We start from the raw sequence: 24,458 nt of genomic DNA, 5'->3' as shown, positions 1-24,458 counted from the left end.
TTTCCCAGCTGCAGGCACGTCTGCCGTGGCCGCATCTACCTTGGGATCAGCAAGGAAATGAGCCAGTCTCAGCAGTTGGACTGACTTTCCTGTGTTCTCAGAAGGTGGAATTGCACTTTATGGGGTCATGTATATGGGAATCTAAACTTGCCAATTGTGACGTTAGGAGAAAGTAAGAACGTCACAAGAGCATCCCTCTTCAGGAAAGTATACAAGGACAATAACAGACCACCCACCTCCCTGACTTCACCCAATACAACGGAAAGAGCCGGTTCGCCGTGACTAGGACACCAACGTGGTTTTTCACGCACCAACACGCGCTATCCCCCTGTCTCAGGGCTAACAGCAAACAACAGTCGCTTCATTATTGCTGAACATCCCAGACCAAAGTAGAGCCTTTTGAAGCCTCAGTTTAAGGAGGAGGGAACTGAGTAATTTTCTCCTCTGCTGCATATAACCTGCTTCTTTTAATCCCCACCCAATCAGGGCCCCGATTCAGGGCACCTCCCCCGGAGAGCCCAGAGCAGTGGGTGTTCAACATGGAGGAGCAACACCGGCCAGGGGGGGCCCAGAGCCCAGGGCAACAAGGAGCTGGGGATGGGAGGGCCATGGCTAGTCTGCGGGCAAGCCGCAGGGACCAAGACTCTTTCCCATTTCTCTTTGTACAGAAGCACCTGCCTCAAGTTCAAAGGTCTGTCTACCACAGAACTTCTCAAACTGCAATGTATCCAGTCAGCTGTCTGAACTGCAAGTCCCAATTCAGCGGGTCTGGTGGGGCCAGAGATTCTGCACGTTAATGCCTATTGACACAGGGACCACACTTTGAGTAGCAAAGGTTTAGAGCAGAGCTACCCAATATGGCAGCACTGGCTGCTACAGCTCTGAGCACTTGAAATGTGGTGGGTCAGAACTGACAATTGCAGTGTCCTAAGTATAAAAGACACACTGGATCTCTATTTAGAATGAAGCAAAGACTAAAAAATCTCAATAATTTTCATATTGACTGTATGGTGAGATGGCAATATTTTGGATATGTTACATTAAATAAGCTATACTATCAAACTTAACTTCACTCGTTCTTACTTCTTTTAATGTGGTGACTAGAAAACTTTAGATTACAAGAAGGCCTGAATTATATTTTTCTTGGGCAGTGCTGATCTGCAGGACTCCCCAAGCTTTAAAGCTAGATAGTTCCTGAAAGTCTTCTTAAACACCATTTTATATCTGTTTTCCTCTTCCTTAAAATTCACACCATTTATCAACCTGCCAAAACCGTCTTGTCATTATTACATCTTTTCACCAGGAAGCAGAAGAAGGGCTAATGGAAGCCAGATATTTATCTGCCACAGTCTCTCTCACCCAATCCAAGGTTTCTTTTGATATCATGGAACAAAGGTAGCCTTTATTTAACATACCTACTTCCAGACACCAGAGGCCCACCCTCGCTAAAATAATTCTTAAGTCAATTTGACAAAATATTATCGGGAGACCTGCTATCCCCCTCACTGCAGATAAAAACAACAAATCTGATTAGCATCCCTGGCTAATTCTTTACTAGACCAACATGATCCAGCCAATACTTCTTTCCTAATGACACTGTCTTCCATCCCTCTCAGCAGAAAATCTCATTCTCATTAGCTGACATTTTTAAAATAGAAGGGTTGTTTGCTTTAGGCTTCAAAACTGAAGCAAACATTTGTTATAAGGCTCCAAAGGATTTTGCAAACAATTTCCACCCATGACTTCCAAAACTTGTGTAACATTCTGTGCAAAATGTGTGGGCTGCTTCCATGAAGCAAGCATTTCCAGAAATGTTTACTTTGCTGAAGTAAACATGCATGTTTACCATCCCATTTGAAAGCTTCCACATGGCCTCACAACCACCACACACACATTTGCCTCTCCATGGATGGCCGTGGTCTCTCCAGGCCTGTTCTGGGCTGAACTTTCTTTCTATGACTTGACACCTCTGGATTTACCGTGTCTGGTGCCCCTCTGAACTGTCATCAGTTAAGACTGATGATTCCCAGACCAGGTACACACGGGTTCTCCAGCCCTCGGAATGCCCTGGGTGGTCCCGGACCATGTTACGGGTTGAATTGTGTTCACCAAAAAGGTATGTTAAAGTCCTAATACTTATGCTATAGATTGAATATTTGTGTTCCCCCCAAAATTCTTAGGTTGAAATCCTAACCGCCCCCATGCTATGGTATTAGGAGGTGGGGCCTTTGGGAGGTGATCAGGTCGTGAAGGCTGAGGCCCCATCATGGGACTGGTGCTCTTATAAGAGAGACCCGAGAGCTCCCTTGCCCTCTTCCGCTGTGTGAGGGCACAGCAAGGAGATGCTGTCTGTGACCCAGGAAGATGGCCCTCACTGGGTATCATCACATCTGCTGGCACCTTGATCTTGGCCTTCCCAGCCTCAAGAACTGTGAGAAATAAATTTCTGTTGTTTATAAGCCCCCAGTCTATGATATTCTGTTCAAGCTGCTCAAATGGAGTTAGATTCCCTAATATCTCAGAATGACCTGATTTGGAAATAGGGTCTCTCCACAAGTAACAAGTTAAGATGAGGTCATTGTGATGGGGTCCTAACCCAACATAACTTTGTGTCCTTTATGCAAAGGAGAAATTTGGACACAGGCACACAGAAGTATGTGAAGAGATGAAGGGAGAATGCCCCATGAAATCGGAGCTCTACTGCCACGGGCCAAGAAGCATCTGGAGATACCAGAGCCAGGAGAGGCCTAGGACGGATTGTTCCCAGCATCTTCAGAGGACACCCTGCCCACACCTTGATTTCAGAATCTGAGCCTCCAGAACTGGGAGAGAACATATTTCTGTTGTTCTAAGCCACCCCATTTGTGGTGTTTTGTTATAGCAACTGCAGGAAACTCATACAGCCCAGTATTCCAGCAGTTCCCATAATTGGTTTATTTGCCATCACTCAGACATGCCAGCCCACCTTGGTCCCCAGATCCACATCAGTGATTTGGAAGCTATTACCTGAAGTCCCAGTGTCTTAACGATGATGCATCAGATGTAGAGCTGTCAGGTTTAACCAACGAAAATACAGGACACCCAGCTTTATCTGACTCTCAGATAAGGATTAATTTCATCACAAATAATTTTTTAGTATAAATATGTCATATGCAGTATTTGGAACGTACTTATACTAAGAATTACTTGATGTTTATCTGAAATATAACTCTACTTGAGTGTCCTGTATTTATTTGGCAACCGTAGATAAGGAACATCTTTGGAATATTTCAGAATCCCTGGAAGACACATGCTTGGTGCCCAAGGTAGGTCAGGGGAATTTCTGCACGGCTGGACCAGAAGACAGGACACACAGCTTGGCCTCAGATCACTGAGGCTCCCATGGTGAGCAACAGGAACTGAACTGCCCTGGTAGAAAGCTTAATTCTGGCATTTTCTACGTAAGTAAAATATTTCTGTTGCTGAAATTTACCTAATACCTATGTTGTAGTTCAAAATGTAGAGCCCATTTCAATAAATGTGCATGACTGAATTGTTCTGCCTGAAATGAGAATAATCATTCTGGACTCTTCAGAACAGATGGGCTGGCTTCCTGGGCATGTGACCATGCAGAAGGACCTGTGTTTGGTTCAAAATTGTGCTGTTGCCATATTTGAATTCTTCATTCTGCTTGGTAGGGGGTCCTGCTTTCTTATTTTCCATGGGCCCCCCAAATTACGTAGCCAGTCCTGAGGTCAGGTGGACCTAAAGATGCAGAAGCAGGCTACACAAAAGGCTACACGTCACAAAAAACTCCCAGGCACCCCGGTCTGCTCGTTGCTGAACTCAGAGTTACTCAGAGGCCTCCGGCTTCTCTTTGCAGACTCACGCCAGCCTTTCCAGCACTGCGTTGATTTCATCAGCACCTCAGGTTCAGAGGGCTGGTGTCCGTGTGGTGCATGCTGTGTAAGCGGCAGTCAGGGGCCTTGGCCAATGTGGCATTGAGAGCACCCCATGTAGAACCTGCTGTCTTTGGCCCCACCAGGCTGCAGTTTTTAGGGGCTAATTTTGCTTATACCAGTTTGAAGTCTGAGTGGAGATTATCCTAAGGCCCCAAACCAGCAGATCTGGGGCTCTGACTGCTCACTAGTGGCTGGTTGCCATGTTGCGCCTGTGTGGAAGCAAGTCCCTGCCATCAGCCACCTTCAATTCCAGTCCCCGTTTGTCCCTCCCTCCCCACTCTGGTCTCGGTTTTCCCTCCATTCTTAGCCTTTCTCGCTGCATCTCCCTTATTTGTGTCTGGCACACCCCTTTTCTTGTCTTCTCCCTATTACGAACCCTTCCATTGTTGTACCAGGCCCAGGGATGACCTATTTTTTTGCTCAGGTCACTCCCCAAGGAAGAAAAACCAAAAGGTGAAATTGAAAGTGCACTGTATGTTACTGCCTTTTAAAGGTCTTGTCAAGAGCACTGAAGCTAAAGCTTGGGGAAGAAGTTCTGGAAGTTGGTTTTCCAGTTTATTCCACTTCCACGCCAACCTTTCCAGAGATTACACTGAAGAAAAGAAGAACCAAATTCTGGCTCATAGGCTCTGCTGTGTGACTTCAGGTAAGTCACTTAACCTCTCAGCATCTTGCTTTCCTCATTGCTCCAATAGAGTGTTAGAGAAGACAATGATCTCAGATGAGTCTATAACTTGCACATCAAAGTTACAACCCTGAATTATCCCACAAAGCAGAACACATAATTTATGAATCTGAGGTTTGTGATCTCCTGTATTCATCAGTGACTGCTAGAATAGTGCTATATAACAAATAATCCCAAATATTAGAACAACAAACATCTATCTCTCGCTCACAGTCAGCCTAGGGCAGCTCTGCTTCCTGCTGCCGACCAGGTTCCCATCAGCTCCATCTCTCTCTCATTCTGGGACCCAGACTAGCCTGGTAGCAGCTACATGGGACATGTTCTTCTCGTGGTAAATGGCAGGGGTACAAGAAGCCAGGCCACACTCCCCGAACACATGCAAAGCCTCTGCTTGTGCCGTATCAGCTCACATCCCATTCACCAAGGCAGGTCATGTCACCAAGTCTAACATCAACGGTTTGGGAAAATATTGCACCCATAGGGAAGCATGGTAAGAGCCAGAGAAAGGGCAAAATAGTGAAAGAACATTTTCTTTACCACAGCTAGGCTCCCAGAACCTTCTAAATCACAGGCACATTTACATTGCCAATTGTTAGTGGTTGGATTGCCCACACACACACACACACACACACACACAAGATATATCAGAGTCCTAACACTCCCCAGGATCTCAGAATGTGACCTTATTTAGAGATAGGTTCTTTACAGAGGTAATTAACATGAGGTCATTAGCATGGCCATAATTCAGTATGATTAAATATATAGAAAAACATATTTCATTATCAGTAACCAAATTTAGCATTTAACAGTGAGATGTTTCATATTATGCTGGCATCTAAAAGAAATAAGATTTAAGCTAATTGGTCTGCTTAATTGATTTTCACCCAAAAGACCACGATGTACAGTTGCTCAGGCTGTACACTATATATGCAACCTCAGGCATACAGCAATAACATAACAATGCCTCCAAAACTACACAATGCAGCAAGCATGCCTTTCACAAACTACCCACCCAAACAACCCAGGAGCCTTGTCTTCACACAGATGGCCAGCAGCTTCTGCCCACAGTTCCCAGCCCCTCACATTCTCAGTGCCATCACCATCCTGTGCTCTCAGAACCCTGCAATGAGACCCTCTTTGTTAGTGCATGTCCATCCATTCTCTGCCTTCCCTGCTTGCCAGCCACCTCCACAAAATGTATATTGATCTAGCATGGAGCCACCATGGAAATAAGGCACCCATCTAGGCAGTGATCACTTGTGCAGGAAAATTCAAGTGCCATGAAAGTTGGAATGGGGAACTTATTGGCAGCAGACAGGATCTCCAGGATGGAGAAATTCTGAAGAGGCTAACAAGACTGCCTACCTACTTAATAGAAATGTTCCTGAGAGAAACATGCAGTGGTGCACTGAGAGGGACTTAGGATCATCACAGATGTGCCGAGGTGGGCACATCAGGGACTCGCAAGGCTGCAGATGCCCCTCGGGCATATATTGTTCAGCCCCCCATCATTTTTTCAAATGAGGCAAAATTCACTTAATTTAAAATTAACCATTTGAAGGTGAGCAGTTCAGTGGCATTCAGCACATTCCCCACCACCAACCATCTTCAAAGCATTTCCACCACCCCGAAAGAAACCCACGCCCATTAGCTGCTCCCTCTGCACCCACCTCCTCCCCCACCTCCAGCCCTGCCAACCACTCAGTGGACTGGTATCTGGATTTACTTATTCTGGACATTTCCTATAAATAGAATCACATGATATAGGACCTTCTGCATCTGACTTTTTTAACTAAGTACAACGTTTTTGAGGTTAATCCATGTTGCAGCATTCGATACTGCAGTCTCTGTTAGGGCTGATAATATCCTACTGTGTCCTGGATATGGCTTGACCAGTCATCCACAGATGGACATTTGGGTTATTTCCACCCTTTGGCTATTGTAACACTGCTATAAATATTGGCATCCTAGTATTTGGTGAGTATGTGTCTTCAGTTACTTGGGGTGCATACCTAGGAGTGGAACTACTGTGCATCTCCTTCATTTTGATTTTATAGCAAACCTTGCTAAGACCTTATACTTCAGGACATCCCGTGTCATATCTGCTCATATTTTCAGCCTTTATCCTGAATCTTTTTACTACAGATCAAAGGTCAGCAAACTTTTCCTAGAAGGGCCAAGTTGGTAAATGCCTTAGGCTTTGTCGGCCTCGTGGTCTCTGTTGCAGCTCCCCAGCCCTGCCTCTGGAGTACGAGAAACCACAGACGATACATAAAAGGTTTATTGTGTTCCAATAAAGCTTCATTCACAAAAGCAGGCAGCAGGCCAGATTTGGCCCACAGGCTGGAGTCTGTCCGCCCGGGCCCAGGACCAGCACAGAGGATGTGGCCTCTTCCGCGTGTGCCAGTCCATGGAAGACGGGCCTCCCCCAGCAGGACAGGCAGGTCAGAACGCATGTTACACACATATCTGGAAATAGGCCTACTTGACATTTCTGTTGCCAGAGGATGATCAGGGAGATAGACTGAGTTCATGGCAGAAGGGGGTCCAGGCAGCACCTGAGCTGCCAGGTGATGCCTTACGTGACATCCCAGGACATGCTCCTGATTGACACGAGCAGCTGAGTTTTAGGAAAGTTGATTTTGAGGATGAAAGGCTGACAAGTATGTTGACTAATTGCTGGTGTCTTTTCCAACATTCACTCTGTCTGAGACTGAGCAGGGGAGGAAAGGCTATCTAAGCTCAGACATTTACCAATCCAAAAAGCAATCACTGAGCCCTTACTGTATGTAAGCACTATGCTAAGCCTTGGGATTTGAAAATGATGCATTCCAGGAAGTTTACTCAGACAATTTGGCTTGGATGCTTCCGGTAACAGGGAGTTCATTACTTGGACAGGGCCTCCTACCCTATAGCTGGATAGCGCTTAGGTATGCAGAAACCCAGCATGGTCATATACCTGCCTCCAGCCAGCTGAACCTCAACAGTCACCCCACCACGGAACAGGCAGAGCAAGAAGGAAATGGCAGGGAGCAAAGGCACAGCAAGTACAGCGTTTATCACTCCCAGTACGTTTAAAATAAAATTCATTTCACAGCCAGTGATTTCCCAAGAAGTTCCCCAGCTAGGGCAAAGTTGACTGCTGAATTCTAAGGAGCCGTTTCTCAAGAGAAAAGCGCCTTCTCCTTCCAAGGACATTATCAAAGCTCTTTCCTCAAACCGCAGTCTCCAAAAAAGGCACATGAGAGCCTGGACAGCACACAAATGAAAAATGCAGGCCTCGGGGCCAGGCAGGTCTGGGGCCGACAGGCCGCCCTTTCCTCTACTTGCTGTGGGGCCCGGGGCACGTCATCTGGAGGACGCAGAGTCAGCTCCTGTAAAACCTGGGACGACAGCAGCCACGTCGCAGTTGCTGAGTAACCGAGTGAGCTGCCATGTGCGGTGACCCGAGGCTACGCGCTGGCAGCAAGCCAAGGGCTTTCCCACCCGGCCTCTCCCGAGGGCCAGGGCAGAGGAAACCCCGAGACCTGCTCCAAAGAGCTGTAGGAGCTAGGAAGAGGTTTAGAATCTGGGGGAAACAGCAGGCAGATGGCAGAGCCGGGAGCGGGGGGAGGTCACCCAAACGAGGAAGCTGTGGGTGCAGGCCCACCTCAGTGCATCTCAGCAGGAGCCCCCAACGAGGTACCTGGCTGCACGGCGGGCCTCACCCCTTCCTGCCCACACACCTGGAAGATCCGACTCTCAAGCTGTGGGCTCTATAGGGTCCCTGCCCACGAGTAAGTCACGAAGTCAACTTAGATGGTCACAGCCAGCAACTGATAAAAATGAAACAATAGAATAGAATTAAGAGATTATGTCAGAATGCATAGTATACATAGGCTAAGCATTATTGTGTTAAAGTTTTTCAGCAATATGTATATGTACACAGATGCATGTGTTATGTATGTACATAGATAGACACTTACATAGACTAGAATTGAAAATGTCAGCATACATAGTGCATGTTACAGTCAAGTATTGTTTGGAGAAACCTTCCAACTACACACATGCACATATATATACACATATGTATGCATGCATGTATGTATATACACACATATTTTGCTAAACTTTCTTCGCTTACAGTGTGGGAGGAGGGGTTAGCTGCCGCTGTCTAATGCTTCCTCTGGGAATGGTTCCCCAGGGCTTCTGGAGCCTATGATGGGGAAGAGCGTGTAGTTCGATTCTGTGACCCCATCATACTGTCTGGGGAGGGTGAACAGGGCAGCAAGGGAAGAAGGCAGAATAAATCAATAAATATTTTAGACCTGACAGTGGGATGTTCACTTATTTCCTGAAAAGACAAGTACGTGAAATTAATTCTAAATGCAACAATTAAATCCCATAATCGATTGAAAATGTGGAAAAGGCTCTAGTAATTTAGCAGCCATGACCCTCTCCTGGTCCCCTATGCACAAGCTTAAGCAAAGCTTTCAGTTGAGAAAGGTTAATTTTCCTGAACACTGTAGTCGTATGCTCAGGAAGCAAAGATTAGAATGTTGACTTTTCTAGCTTTGAGCACCAGCTAACAGCATCTGGCTGGGAGGTGCGGGTGGATAAACTGCAACAAACACTGAAATAGCAGCCCGGATAATAGAATCCTGACCTTACAACATTTGCAAAGACATCCCAAAACACATGGGTTTGTCAAAAAATTTTCTTGTCACCAAATAGCCTGTGGTTTCAACAAAATACTGGAGCCCCAGGTTCCCAGGCAGGGCCCTCCACTGGCAAGTCCATGATTGGTGGGGGAAGGGGCAGGTCCTGTGAGGTTGGCCCCCCCAGGCTCCCCTCTCTACGCAAGCCCCTTCCTTATGCTGGGGTTCTGGGGCTTAGGGCTTTATGTCTTCCCCTCTTTGAGGCTCTCAGTTTTAAATTGGGCCACAACAGGTGGGCATCCTTCTGAGTTAACTGCTAAGAAAATCACAACTCCACAGGCGCCTTCCCCTGAAGGTCAGGCTGGTACCTCCTGCCCATCCTTGCCTCCTCTGCACACTTTGGCAGTGCCATCCAAGAGGCTGCTGAACACCCAGTTGGGTGACCAACTCACCCCCTTTTCCTGGGGCTGTCGGGGATTCAGTACTGAAAGCCTGGGGTCCAGGAAACCTCTCAGGCCCCTCACAAAATCCTGCCAAACAAGGCAGCTGGTCCCCTGGCCGTGGCCGCAACTGTGCTAAGCACATTCCTGTGTCAGCCTATTCAATACAACCACCCATGCGGCAGGCACTGCTGTCCCCTCCTTTCAGGACTTGAGCTGTGACATCCAGAGGGGATGGCACTAGAAGAAATCACAATTATGCCACACAATAGCAATCATGTGGCAATATAAATGTATCACATCAACATGTCAGACACAGTAAATTTACACAATGTCAGTTATATCGTGGTTTAAAAAAAAAGAGGTGAAGGGATGTGCATGGGCAGGGGACACAGGTGGCCAGCTGGGATTCCCACCCACTGCTGGCTCCTGAGCTCCCAGCCTGGCCGGCGTGAGCAGGCGCCAGAGCCTGCAAAGTCAAGGAGGCGAATTCTCCCCGTGAGCCTTGAGAAGGGACACAGTCCTGCAGACACCTTGACTTTAGGCTAATGAGCTGCATCTCAGACTTCTGACCTCCAGAACCGTGAGCTAGTATGTTGTGTTACTGAAGGCACCAAATCCACAGAAGCTTGTTAGAGCAGCCATGGAAACTAGAACAGCTTTAGGTCTGTGTTAAGCCCACCCTCAAGGATAGTATAATCTAGTAAGGGAAAAACACAACAGACATTCATGGTGAGCATCAAACAACTATTCAAGATTTAAACAAGTCCCAACAACTGCTGCTGTCCGCCAGTACGCAGCTAATTATCATTGCTAACAGCATGCAATGCCGTGGGCTTACAAAGCGCCTTCTTCTCTTTAAAAACCTCTTTTTATACATGTGGTAGCTGCTGACGCTCAGACCTGGCAAGAACACTCCCATTTTGTTGGGTGAATTCAAAGGCAGGAGAATTCACAGGCCAAAGCTAGCCCAGAGATATATTTTGTCTGGCCCATAAAACATATAAGAGCAAAATAAGAGCTAAAGAAGTTTAAGTTGTGAATTGGTTGCCAATATTTAAGATTCTGGAGATCTTATAGAGAATAAAGATCTCCTTCCCTTAAAAGCATCAGGAGACCTGGCAACACCACGTTTGGGATTCCCACCTGGCCGCCACTGGCCAGGCCAGGCTCCTCAGGCCCATCTGCAGTCCCTGCTCCCAGGGAACATCAGCAGGGAGCTTTCCAGAGAAGCAGCCTCACTCCCTGAACCACGGTGTTTTCCTCTTGCCTTCACTGTGCGTCTCTTGAGGGGAGGCCTGTATTTGCTCCTAACATACACTCCAAAGTCCCAGAATGGCCATCTCTGCTGGGGCCAGAACTGCCTCTTACCTGGCCAGTCTGGGCTTGCCCACACCCACAGTGGGGTCGCCCTGGCCCACCAGGAGTACTGACACATTAAAGGGCCCCTGGCCAGGGAAAACCTTAATGGAAACTGAGGGGCCACCAAGATACAGCGAGAAGTCCTGGTGTTCCGTGTGAGAAGAGGAAAGGAATGTGCTGGGACGAGGTCTTGAGTGGAAAAGCCTCTTTCTGCATATGTAAGCTTTTATGGAAACAGGACTTTGAGAGTATGCTTCAAAGTCCCAGGTAGGAAGCCATGAGCTCTGAGGATTTGTCCTGGAAGCCAGCAGGCTGTGATTGATCAAAGAACTGAAGCAAACCCCAGTCTTACCAAGTTCGCAGGCCAGAAACATTGCAGAGTGGAAGCAACAGCAAGTGGCAAGCCTCCAGGAAGGGAACTCGGCCACCCTGGGCACAGTCCAGAGTCCCAGCTGTCTGGAGGGCCCTGGAAGGCCGAGCAGAAACACACAGCCCACACTGCTCACCCAGCCTCAGCACACACACACACTGGGGGCACGTCCCCCCAACAAGGTGAGGTTCCTAGAGGAAAGGGACTTTTCGTGGGGGGGTGTCATTTTTAGCAACACCTTGCACAGGACTCAGCTCTTTAATAGAGGCTCCCTTTCATGCCTGGAATTGAAGGAATTCATTCATTCATTCTTTCCAGAAATATTTATCAAGGACTATTGTGCCCTGGGTACCATGCTAAGGCTGGGAAGATAGTGGTGAGGGCAGAAGCAAGAAAGGGGGGAAGGAGGGAGGGAGAGAGGGAGGTGGGAGAACAGCTGTGGGAAGCCAGGCAGGCATTCTGGTAAATAAGCTCTAATTTGTGGGCTCTTCACCAGGAATTCACAAGACCCCCCCTCCAAAGTATCCAATGACAAAATTCAGGGGAGTCTTGAAATTGTATGGGAAAATAATGACATTTTTGTATTCACTCATCTCCAACTGAAACTGAGCCCTTCCTTCTATCATGAATGAACACCACAAACATCAGGGACAGACCTGGGACCTGGTCACGGGTTGGAAATCACAGATACTTTGATGTGACATTGCATTTGTTCCAGAGAGCTCAGAATATGTTGATTGCTCATTGCTATCTGAAATGAGTTGCTATCAGAACTGCTGATAGGTCTTATAACAAAATGCATTTTAAAAAGACAGTTTTTATTTGATACCTGTGTATCGGTGTAATTGATTTCTTTTGCAACCCAGAGGGGTTTGTTTTATACATTTAAAACAGTTATCCTAACAAGGGGTCCCATAGGCTTTGCCACAGAGGTCATGGCCCCCAGAGAGGGAGGACCCTCTGCTCTAACCAGAACATCGGCTCACACTGCTGAGGACACACACAGGGGATGCCAATCCAGGCTGCCCGCCACATGTGAGCCCCATGAACACAGACCAGGGAAGGCTGCTCTCAGGAAATGGCTGCTTCCTGGGCATCGATCTCAGCCATACTCATGTTTTGCAATAGCTAAACTGATTCAAAGTCTCTCTGCAGAGCAGAGGTGGCTGATGGTGACGGTTACCCTCACATAACCATGAGCAGACAGTGCACAAGCCATTGCACAAGAACCCCACACCTGCAAGGCTGGCAAGTTGGATATTCGGGCATTTTTTAAATAAAGAAACTGAAACTCACAGAAATGTAGTGTCTTGACCCATGTCACTCAATCCACCTGCCAGCAGTAGAAGGCAACCTCCCGCCTCAGCCTGCAGACCGAAGCTCATGCACCTGCAGGCTGGACTTAGGCGGGAGGGACACCATGTGACAAGGATCCTTAGGACGGGTGTGCACTTGCCTAGTGGCCTGAGGGCCCCTTGGTTTCTCAAAGCACAGCAGTATCTCCCAATCTGCCATTCAGGTGCCATTGTTGAGGATGCAGGAAGGCCACACAAGGGCAAATAGCAAATAATGAAAATAATGGTGAGGGAGGCATCCTGCTGTCTACCCACTTGCTCCAGGATATCTGTAAAAATGCAGGTAAAAGGTCAGAAAGCATTTTCATTTCCTGACCCCCTAGTGCCCTTAGATTCCTCCTGCTTCTCCAAGTAGGTTCCACCTTAAAATCTGATACCTAGGGTGGGGCAGTGCCCACTTCCAGCCCCTGTCACTGGGCAGGGCCGGGCTGGCAGCCTGGTGATGGCCAACCTCCCAGTGAGCCAGCTTCCCACACCCCTTGGTTCTGCGTAGGAGAGAGAGCACAGGCTCCACACTCCCAGCAGGAAAAGCTATCCCTTGCCTTCTCCTGCCCTCTGACCTCCTCTGGTCTCTGGGACTTCCCTGGGGGAATCTCCCTGAAGCAGTAGTCATAGCATTGCCTGGCCGAGGGAGCTGGAACATCTTTGCATAGGACACCAGGTCCTGTGGAAAGTGCACACTGTTTTGCAAGCGCCTGTATTTAGCATCCACCCAGCTCCCGGGTGTGCAGGGTCGGGGGGAGGACATGGCTCCCTGCGGCAGGTTGCATAAGCCTCCTTCATGCAAGATGAATGAGAACTCGGGAGCATGTATTTGCATAAGCATCTGTTTATCATTAGCTATTGGACAGCATTTCTGCTTCTTGGGAGATGGGAAGTAAAGATCAAAAATGCTGCAGTCAGGCTTGCTTGAGCCTCTAAGCACGGCAACCACCAAGAGCAGCCAGAGTTGGAGGTGGGGAGGGGGCAGAGGATCCTGTGAGGTCCAGGTCCCAGCCCTGGTGAGCTTGAGCGAGGTCCAAATTTTCCTCACAATTGCTGGGTGTTTCTGCGGTTGAGAATACCCAGTGGTGTGGCAGCTTGGAAGTGCCAAGCACAGCACCATGGACAATCGGGCACTTACCAGGCCTGTGCACTAGCTGTGCCGCTGCCATGGCAGGCCTGGCAAGCCTGGAGTTGGCACACAACCAGGGCTTCACCAAGCGGCTGCAGACACTTCTTCCCCAGTGCAGGAGGAGCCCCCACTCCCACCCTCTCTCCCCAGTCTGGCTGGTGTCCTCTGGCCCCGTGTAAGAGTCACAGGGTACATGTTAAGGATGCAGGTTTGGGTCTCTGCCAAGAGCTCCAGAATCCAGCCCTCCAGTGTGGGGACCTGGGGAGCTGCAGCCCCAGGTACCCTGTCCAAATGTGTGGCTCTCACATCTCAGAACCCTCAGGGATGTTGTCCAGATGCATCCCTTCACCCCAATACATGGCACGCTTACTGAGTCCAAGTCTCCAGAGGCTAGGCCTGATGACCCTCAGGCATCCAAAGTTTGGGGCCCCACCCTGGATATGTGTTTCTCAGAGTGCAGTCCCCAGATCAGCATCGCACCACCTTGGAGCTTGTTAGGCAGGCAGATGCTTGGGCCCCGCCTCCGAGCTGCTGAGTCAGGAACTCTGGGAGTGGGGCTCCCCTCCAGGTGATGCTTATTAGCTCAGGTGTAAGAACCGCAGGGGAGACCACGACCTTGTCCCTGTCTTGGTGACTCCAGAGGGAGCCCCCCGCCCCTCCCTGCTCCCAGGAACAGAGCACAGCCTGGGCAGCTGGGCTTGCAGGAGGGAGTCTGCCCACCCACTGCTGTCATTCAAACTCCTTGCAGGCTCCAGTTTGGCCTGTTTTGCTCCAAACTGCCCGAAACCCTGACTAGCCTTGTACTTCGAGAGACTAGCCAGGGACTTCAGAGTCCCTGGAGCACAGTGTCCATTCAGCATGGACTGTGCTTCCTCTACTAGTTTAAAGCATAGAACAAATACCCCAGGGCTCCTGCACGCATATGCATGGCCACCTCTAGCGATGGCTCCCAACAAAATCAGGGCCCCTCGATGGGCCCCTTCAAGTTGAGCTGGACACTTGCATTTCTGGTGCCAGCCCACTGGTTCATTGATGATCACCTAGCCCGTGGAGCCCCCAAGACTTCGCCACCACCATTTCTATCCTGCAACCCATCCCGCCTCACCTTCAAAACCCTGCTCAGGCCCCTGCTTCAAAACCCTCACCCAGGACGAGCTTCTGGCCCTTCTCTGACCTGCCTGCTCTCCACTTACGATGACTCAGCTGCCTTTTGATTGGGCACGTTCAGGCCTCTTGAGCTTCTGTCTTATTTCCCGACTGAAAATGCCCGTCTGTGGAGGGCAGGGATGATACGCATTTATCATTTTGTTTCCTTTCCTCAAATCGCTCAGCACCCAAGAGAGCTGCCATGAAGGTGCTCCAGCGGAAGCTGTTTGCTGGGGGACAGCACAGCAGCCTCAGCACAAAAAGCAAGAAACCACACATCACTCATGCTGCATGGACAGCTCTGGATTTATACACACACACCCACAGAACAGCCCCAGTGCAACTGGGCATTTGCCCGAAGGCCTAGGAGGAAGCCTTGGGTCCTTCACAAAGACAGGACGGGAGCATAGCCCTGGGAACCATGCCTCCCAGTCGGACTAGGAACAGGTGCTGCACACTCGCTGTTTATGCAGAAGAGGTGGCTCGGGCATCCACACACCCGTGTTCAAGCTCCAGCCGCACTCCCACCCCCACCACCACACTTATTAATACACTAATATAACTGCTAATGCACAGAGACCTCAGCCACCCCCCTCCTCTGGCCCACTCTGAAGGGTCAGCTTTGCACACCCGGGTCACCCCTGCAGCTGCCCAGCAGCCTGTCCTGCCCTGGGAGGCTTTGAGCTTGGGGATGCAGGAGAAGTGGGATGGGTGGAAGAGCTCTGGGCACAGGAAGGGCAGTCAGGAGAAGGCAGTGGAGAGAGAGAAAGCCACAGTGCTCTGGAGAAGGTGAAGGGGGAGTTACGAGTGAGCAGCTGGGAACCCCTCCTGTCCTTGCAGAGGCACGAATAGAGAATGTCATTTCCTTTACACGGTCTGTGACGATCAAACCCTACCTCTCAAACTCAGTGCCTCTCAGGCGGAGCCACGGCTTCTGTAAGGTCACAGTGACGGCAGTATCTCCTAGGACAGGAGCTCAGGAAGTCACATGCAGTCACCCCTGAGGTAGGGACTGTGCTCATAGCCATATTACGAGAGGTCAAGTAAGGCACAGAGAGGTTAAGAAAGGGCTGTAGGCCCCACAGCTTGTCATGACAAAGCTGGTGTTTGACCCCACACCAGCGCCAAGGTCTGTGCTCTCAAACACTCTTTGTCCCATCTTTAAGCAGAGGCTTGCACCCCATGGCCCAGGCCCTCTCCCTGCAGGCCTCCACTAGGTCCTCATCCCCTTTGCCTAAAAGAGAACCAGGTCCAGAACTGAAAGCTTAATGCCACCAGCCTTGGGAACAGATTCCGGAGCTAACATCTGAGGCTCAAAGTCACCCTGATTCTGCCCCCTGAGGAGCCAGCTGGGGACTGAGCCACCTGGGGGTGCCAGCAGGGCCCCCAGATGGAGGGCGTGCAGCCTGTGGCAGAATGGAAACCAGACATGCTCTCAGGCCCACAGGCCCACTGTCCTGAGGTCTGCAATTAATCAAGACTGCAGGGAGCGCTGAATACCCCTTTGTGGACCCGAGGCACTCAGTGGGAACACAGCCGACAAGCTCAAGAAAACTGACTGAGGGCTGAAGAAGCCCTTTGTCCCAGGCCTTCATGGGAGCCCCAGAGGTGTGAGTTACAAAGCTGCAGCACTGCCATTACCACGAACAGCACCCCAACACAGCTGAGGCCGTCCAGGCATGGAAAGGCCGGCAAAAACATGACAGCCAGAGCCAGGGCCGGGGCACCCACAGCTGCTCATCCACCGCACACACAAGTACAGCCACCAGCCCAGGCTGAGCAGGCACCCCGCGAGTCTAGAAATTGCCCAAACCCTCCACCAGATGGATCCCCACTGAGACCTCCTCCAGCTGGATTTTTCAGTCGTATAAAAGGCAACTGAAAACGCAAAGGCTCCCTTTGATTTGCAGCCAGGAGCTCTGAAGACTCGCCAGGTCTGTGGCCCCGCGCCGGGGGTTCTGGCATGACTGACCGGGTGAGCCTGGACACCAGGAGTGTTTAAAGCCCTCCAGCACCATGGCTTGGATGGGGACGCCCCCCAGAAGGCAAGTCCACCTGGCATCTCAGACCGTGATCTCACTGGGAATCTGGCCTTTGCAGATGTCATCAGCGCAGGGCTTTCTCCATGAGACCGCCCTGCATTAGGGTGGGCTTACGGCCAATCACTAGTGTCCTCGCATGAGACAGAGAGGGAGACAGCACAAGACACAAGGGGAGGGCACAGGAAGAGGGAGGCAGAGACGGGAGTCAAGTGTCCACAAGCCAAGGCCACCAAGGACTGTGGGAACCGTCAGAAGCTGGGAGACGGGCATGGAACTCATTGTCCCTCAGAGCCCAGAAGGAACCAGCCAGGTGGACATCTTGATTCCGGCCTCCCAAGATGTGCGAGAATGAGTCACTGGTGTTCAGATAGGGTGCTTTGTTCCTGCAGCCCCAGGGACTGAATCTGCCAGGAGATTCTCAGTTACGGCAAAGACAGAGCCACAGAGGTGTCGGGACTGACCGCAACACCCAGTGCCTGGAGGCTCCCGTGTCCCTGAAGATGAGCCAGGGGAGGCTGGCTCACTGGCTGGATCTGGAACGCTCTGCCCATGTCCCCTGGACCAGCGGCCCCAGGCCTGGCTGTACACTAGCATCCCTGAATCGGGCCCCCAGAGACTCTGATTCCATGGCCCTGTGTGGGGCTCTGCTGCAGGCATTTTCTTAGGAAGCTCCCCAGGTGATTCTAATGTGCAGCCAGGGTTAAGAACCACTGCCAGAAACACAAGGTCTTTTGAAAGCAACACTACAGTGTCCACATAGTGGACACCAGTGACTGGGCCTATAAATAATAGCCCAGCAAACACACCTGGGCAGGCCAGGGCTTTCTTTGCCGAATTCCTGCAGCTTTTGCTGAGCTGAGCAATCTTTTTTTTTTTTAAGAGAATACCCACCTGCATTGGAGAAGACAATAGACTTTGCTGAGTCCATCAATTTATCTTATATATTTATTTTTTATTAAAGTGTCATTGATATTTAAGCTTATGAAGGTTTCATATGAACAACATTGTGGTTACAACATTCGCCCATATCACGTCACTCCCCGCAATATGAGCTGGTCAGTCTTAACAACCAGAGGGGAAGCCCCACCACCAGCCACTTCCCCTGGGGGAACCTGGACCCAGGAGTCAAGTCCTTATTTCTTTGGCTTTTGTTGTTGGATGGTTGGCTGGCTTTTGCAGGCTTTTCTTTGTCTACTGAGATGCCCCAAATGAGTGATGCCTGAGCACAAACCAGACATCCCAAGAAAGCAGATCTAATCATGCTTCCAGGAGGGAAAATGCAGGCATGAACCCCAGCCACCAAACAAAGTCCCACGGACAGGGCAGCTTAAACAACAGAAATTCACTGTCTCACAGTCTGGAGGCTGGAAGTCCAAGATCAAAGCATCAGCGGGGCTGATTCTGCGTGGTGCTGTGGAGGGAGCTCCGCCCCAGGCCTCTCCCCCACTTTGCTGGGCAGGGGGCTTGCTGGCCCTCCTTGGCATTCATTGGCTTGTAGATGCATCACCCCGGCCTCTGCCTGCATATTCACACGGCATCTCCCTGTGTGTGTGTGTGCGTCCTGAATTCCTTTCCATAAGGACATGGTCCTATGGGATCAGGACCCACCCTCGTGACCTCTCTGTAACTTGATTATCTCTGCAAAGACCCTACTCCAATTCACGTCTCATTTAAGGTACTGGGGGTTAGGATTCCCACACATCTATCTCCTCAGGGGACACAGTGCCTCGAGGGGGACCCTGACTGGCCTCGAGCTCACACACCTGCCTGGAGGCTGGCACACTGGGCCCTTCGTGGCAGAGGAGACCAGGGACTCCCCCAGACAAATGACACCCCAAGGCTCCTGCTCCCAGGTTGTGCCACATGGGCAGGGTGGTTCACAGACCCTGGGTCCCTGGCCTGGTCTCAGGGATCTCCAGCCCAAGCTGAGTGAAAGAGGTCCCTGCGGTCAGGGTGGAGGTGTCAGGACTACTCGGCGGGCGTCCGGGGGCAAGGAAACCTCCAGAAGGGGCTCCTTCCAGGTGGATATCCCACCTGGGGCAGAAACCCAGAGGTGACACTGCTTTTATTAAAGAAAGGCAAGTTCCCTACAACATGGACTAGATTTTCACCCCCTTTTTAACAACAATGCTCCCTGTTTTATACTGAAATAAGTTCCTTAGCATTTTTACCAAGCAGAGCTATTTTGATCCTTAAAACAGACCAGACTCAGGAAAAAGTAGGTGCTCAGTAAAAGGCCACTTGTGGTCAGGTAGTTTGAGGTCTTAGCTCTTAATCAGATACAAAACCTGGCCCAAGTGCCTTGGGTTCTAGAACTTTCTGTACTCCGCACTACACTCACCACACCCAACCTTTTCAGGAAGTTGACTCACGGATCCACACACAGCTTGGCTCACACAGACGCCCTCTCCCTTCCTTCCCTCCTCGCAGCTGGGGCCCACTCTGGCCCTCCCTCCGCACTTCCACACCGCCCAGGGTGGACCACAGGAGGGCAGCTCCCCAGGCATCCAGCCGGTTCCCGGGCCACAGGGGGATGGTGAACACAGGCTGAATTCGTGCATGAGTGGGCAACTACCCAGCGGGTTACTTACAAGGGTAACTTCCACAGCACAGTATTGCCGTAAGAAACAAATGCCTCCTTTGCAGATTAGCAGACACAAATCTCCTCCTGAACTAAATAAATTCAGCATCATGGGCACAAGATGAGCATCATGTATAAGAGTAAAGAATCGCTGTGTGAACAGCAGGATGTCGAGGAGCTACATTGGGGATAAAATTTAATTCTTCATAAGACAAAATAAGTCATATTGAACAAAACATCTTAACAGGGGAAGATGTTCATCGCAGACTCGTAGTCCCGAAGGAAGTGAGCTACAAATGGTATGCATACTGGGGTCCCTTTGAGGGTGGAAAGGTCAACCCCAAATCCTTAGCAGCATCCTTGTGCTGCCAAGGGTAACATTAATGTTTTCCCCTTACATTGAGCAACTTTCTGCAATGATCAAACATCAACACTTCTTAACAAAATCACTCTCTTTAAACAAAGTTATAGGGGAAAGATGTTCCATTCATTTTGCTGACCCCCTGTTCTCCAGAGATGGCTCAGAGATTTAGAAACCCAGCCCTGGTGGGAAGGCCAGCGCACTGGAGGGGTGTCTTCCCAAGCCAAAGCCAAGCCCATAACCGGACTATCCCCTGATCCCAGGGCACCAGCCCCTCGCTGCCTGGGCCCACGCTGACCGGGTCTCCGGCCCCCCTCGGCAGGGGCAGTGTCCCTACTTGGTACCAATGCCTGTGAGACATCGGCTCACCTCTCACCTGACACCCCCAGTTTCTGCGAGAAGAGCCAAGTGCTAGGTGCTGCGGCCAAAGGAAGGAGATCTGTGCCAGGGCGCCTGACCTCGTGTGGCCCCGGGGACCGCTTCCCCGGAGGAAGCTTCCAAGTGAGTACATGGAGGAAAACACACAGGATACAAAATACTCGTGATGCTGAAACACAGCGTGCCATCAAAGCAGTTCTTAAGTTTCTGGCATAAAAACCGATGTGCCCATTGGACACAGCCTTTTACATGTGACAACAGCGAGTCTGCTAACACCCAGCATTTGGAAGGAGTGAAGGGTGCAGGCGCTGCATATAGGTGTCTGCACCAGCGCCACACAGAGGGAAGTCCCTGGGGAGCTGCCCCATGGAGTGATGGGAACTTGACTTCAGGAAAAGTGAAGATGCCATCTGTCCCCTCCATGCCCACAGACCTGGCTCTGCACCTGTAGTTAAGAACAGCTCACCCTGGGGAGAGCCAGAGGCCCAGGCTCAGATCTCCCTGTAGCCAGGAGACCAGATGACCGAGCCCTGTGGGAAGAGGGCCTTTTTGCAGAGATTCCCACTATCTGCACCCCCCACAACCAACTCCAAATGAGAGATGGACTGTCAGGGAGATGGGGCCCCCCAACGGGGCAGCCACACTGGCTTCTCCCCACTACCTGCCACTGAGACAATGAATGAATGAACCAACCTTCCTGGTATCTGAGAAAAATTCTCAGGAGTTATCAAGGGAAGGAGGAAGTGACAAGAGATTCCTCTCCTCGTCTCCCCCGTAGAAACCGGCCAACATACACTTAGGAATTCCTGTTTCCCGGGTGAGGAGGGCCACGTCCAGTTGAGGAGGCCCATGGAAAGGAAGGGTGGACCTGTTTTGGAAGGAGCAGAGAGCGACAGAAACGCCAGGCTGCCTGTCTTGAATTAAACTGAATACACAAAGCCCCGACCTCATTTGCAGGCGTGGATGAGGCAAACTGCTCGTGAGCCAACCCAGCTTTTTCTGAAGGCCACTGGGCAGGTTTCCAGCCATGGGCCGTGGAGAATCCCCTTGGCAGGGGTCATCTTCAAACACAAAGACCAAGGCAAACCTGACATCCAAGGAACCCAGGATGACGCCTCATTTCCTCGTTTCATTCTTAAAAGGCCTTCTCAGAATTGCCCGTGAGCACCATTCTTATTTTAAAAGCCTGGTAATCTGTAGGCACAAGTCATATTTCTATGAGCAGTTTTGGGGTTTTTTTCTTGAATGGAATTGTTTTGTTCGTTTGTTCCACTTCCTCTTCGGGGATACCAAGGAACACAAGTTCCCCTTTTCCTGGTATTAGAAGTACGTCAGTTCAAGCATGAGTAAATTAAAAGTGAAGAATGTAGGCTGGCTTCATTGTTTGACAAATTGTGCCCACTAAGAATTTTGGAAACCCATGGCTTGTCATTGTTTTCTTTGTTTTCTTTCCCAAAACGTCCACAGAATGTAAGTGGGTGTCGGTGCCAGGCGATGTGTGGCATCAATGGCAGGATGGGGTCCAAGGGTGTGTCTGCCCACTAAGCCCCACAGCCTCCCGACAGCAAGTCACAGTGAACAGCAGATGGCAGGAATCACGGGTCTGTGTTTTCTGGGCCCCGTAAGGATTTGGGCCTTCTGAAAGCTTTGGGTATGAATCATGAATTTTACACATGAAGAGGACCACGTCTGGTCTATTAGTTTCTAATGTCTCAACATGATTCAAAAATAGAACGGCAGAAACCTATTTACCAAAAAAATGCAATGTCATCTGCTGCCAACCGTGACATAGATTTCTTCACTGGCCTAGGAGGGGGAACAGAAGTGCTGCAAGGGCTGTCACAGGATCCCAGTGTGACCGCAGGTCAGAGCAAGACGGCACAAGCTTTAACTGAAGAGACCCATAAGCTCCACTGTCACGCAGCCTAGAAGGCCGAGGACTCACAATCTCACACAGAACCACAAAACGGCCTCCTGATGGGGTCCTCAGTTACCTCCTCTTTCAAGGGTGAGGCCAAGTTCTAATCCTCCTTCATCGAGTCATCGCAAGCTTAAAGGAGTTGCATGTTTTAAATCTGTTTCCTGTTGAAGTTTTCCCGAGCTCGGAGCTCCCTGCCGGAAGAGGCTTGTCTCACGTTGACCCCTGAGGGGTTCCCGTGGCCCCAATTCTTCTTTCCAGCCCAAGCTGAAGCCTGATACGTTGACCACCAGAGCTTCTCTAGCAGGCAATTTTCTGCTGCTTATTTTCTTCCTTAGCATTTATCTCTAAATAAACCCAGCCACATATTAACTCTAGATGTAGGGGTCCTTTGCCCTGTGGAGCACAGTGGGCGACAGGGACTCCGGCACACAGGGGTAGGGTGAAGATCCAGGAGCCAGACAGACCTGGCAGCCAGGCTCCATACCTTCCCAGGTGACTGTGGGTGACTGTTGTGCTTGCTCAGATTAAAGGAGATGATTTGGGTAAAGCACTGACCCCCTTTTTCAGCCTGAGTCAGGACTCGGTAACTGTGAGCTGTGCTTAGAAGCTTAGAAGCTGAGTATTAACACCAGCCCAAGGGAAGGCTGGCGGTGGACCCCATCAAGAAGCAGGCTGCCTCCCCAGGCCTGTTCCCTTGTGAGACCCCAAAGCACTCCACGGAGAGGGGCTAGGGGGTGCTTGAAGGGGTCCTGCTCTCCTAGAAGAGCTGCCCTCGGAACTCGCTGGTCAGATCTGAGGCTGCCGAGGTTTGAGCCCACGGCAGGGGAACCACAGGCTCCGTTGCCATAGAAGCCACTGTCTTTTCCAAGCAGTAGAACCACAGACAAATGCCCTTTGGAGCATGTCTAGATCCTTCAAAATCTTACTCTGCACAGAGACTGCCAACCAACACATGTCCTGTTGCATTACACTAAGAACTCCTGAAGGGAAAGAGGATAAGTAATTCAATGCACAGGACCACCAGCCAGGGACTGACAGCGGATAAAATAAGAGGTTCAGGAGGCACATGGTGAAAAGTGCCCACGAGGAAACTGTGACACTGAATATTAAATTGCAGAGGATTTGAAGCCCAGATAAACACCATGAGTGAATGTCAGCCAAGGAAAGTGTGCTTTGCCCCCTGGAAATAGGCGTGTTCACATTAAGGCTTATAAACAGGCCTTTTAATAATTTCTCCCAGAGGAAGAAATTTGAGTGCTGAGTCTTCAGTGTGGCCACAGAGGAGACGCTCACTTTCAAGCAACTGGCTTGAAGTCTCTGGGCACCTATCCAGCCTCCCAACAGGGGGTCCTTGGAGACCCAGCAGCAAAGCCCACCCAGGTTCAGTCTGGTCGGAAACAAGACAGAAAATATCTGGGAAAAAGTTTAAAGAATATATATGTGTGTACATGTTTATAAGTATATATGTGCATATGTGTATTTGTAATATTTTATGTACTCATTTTATATATACATACATCCTTTTTTTTTAACCATAGAAAGAAAGTGTATCTTTCCTGTTATTCGGAGCTAATTCCTCTGACAGATTCAAATGGTCAAAAGAAAACATGGAAAACAAGGAAGAAATTCTACTCAACATAAGCATTCTGCTCAATAAGAATGGAACGTGCAAAGAGAAGGGGCTCATTTACGAGAACTTGGGGAATGAAGAGGGGTGGGGTAACCCTTATTCTCACCACTCAAGTCACTGATCACATTTTTCTATTTCCTTCCAGACATTTTTCATTGAATGCATTTATTTCAAATGTTATATACATTTTTTCACTCACCTTATATCATACCATCTCCCATATTATTACCTACTGTTAACAATCAACATTTTTATGGCTGTAAAACATTCCATCAAGGGGTACTCTAATTGACATGTATCCACTCCCCTACTTTCAAATATTTTTTTGAATTTCCTCCTAATAATAACCACATAGTCATGAATGTCTCTGAGGAAACAAATATGTTTCTCAAGGCTGAACCCTTGTGTTATTCGTCTTCATATTCCCATCAATATTTGGGGAAAATGAGGGGAAGTAAATACATGAATAAATGGATGGATGGATGGATGGATGAT

The 24,458-nt window shown here is 49.8% G+C and overlaps 1 long non-coding RNA gene across 4 annotated transcripts in view; it reads right to left on the bottom strand.

Moving 5' to 3' along the window:
• The window catches only part of LOC108397585 (uncharacterized), a 173,347-nt gene that overhangs the window by 138,486 nt on the left and 10,403 nt on the right, over positions 1–24,458 (bottom strand). For 2 of the 4 annotated variants that reach the window (XR_012129124.1, XR_012129121.1), the window contains exon 1: positions 20,411–20,872. The exons of 1 other annotated variant lie outside the window; for it this stretch is intronic. This is a non-coding gene — a long non-coding RNA (uncharacterized lncRNA). Of the gene's footprint in view, positions 1–12,731; positions 12,898–20,410; positions 20,873–24,458 lie in introns of those variants that run through there. One more of the 4 variants, XR_012129123.1, reaches the window with a different exon arrangement.

Source organism: Manis javanica, chromosome 3, assembly GCF_040802235.1.
Source record: "Manis javanica isolate MJ-LG chromosome 3, MJ_LKY, whole genome shotgun sequence".
Taxonomy (NCBI): domain Eukaryota; kingdom Metazoa; phylum Chordata; class Mammalia; order Pholidota; family Manidae; genus Manis; species Manis javanica.
Note: the sequence above shows the minus strand (reverse complement) of the source record. Positions and strands in the feature narration are given on the sequence as shown.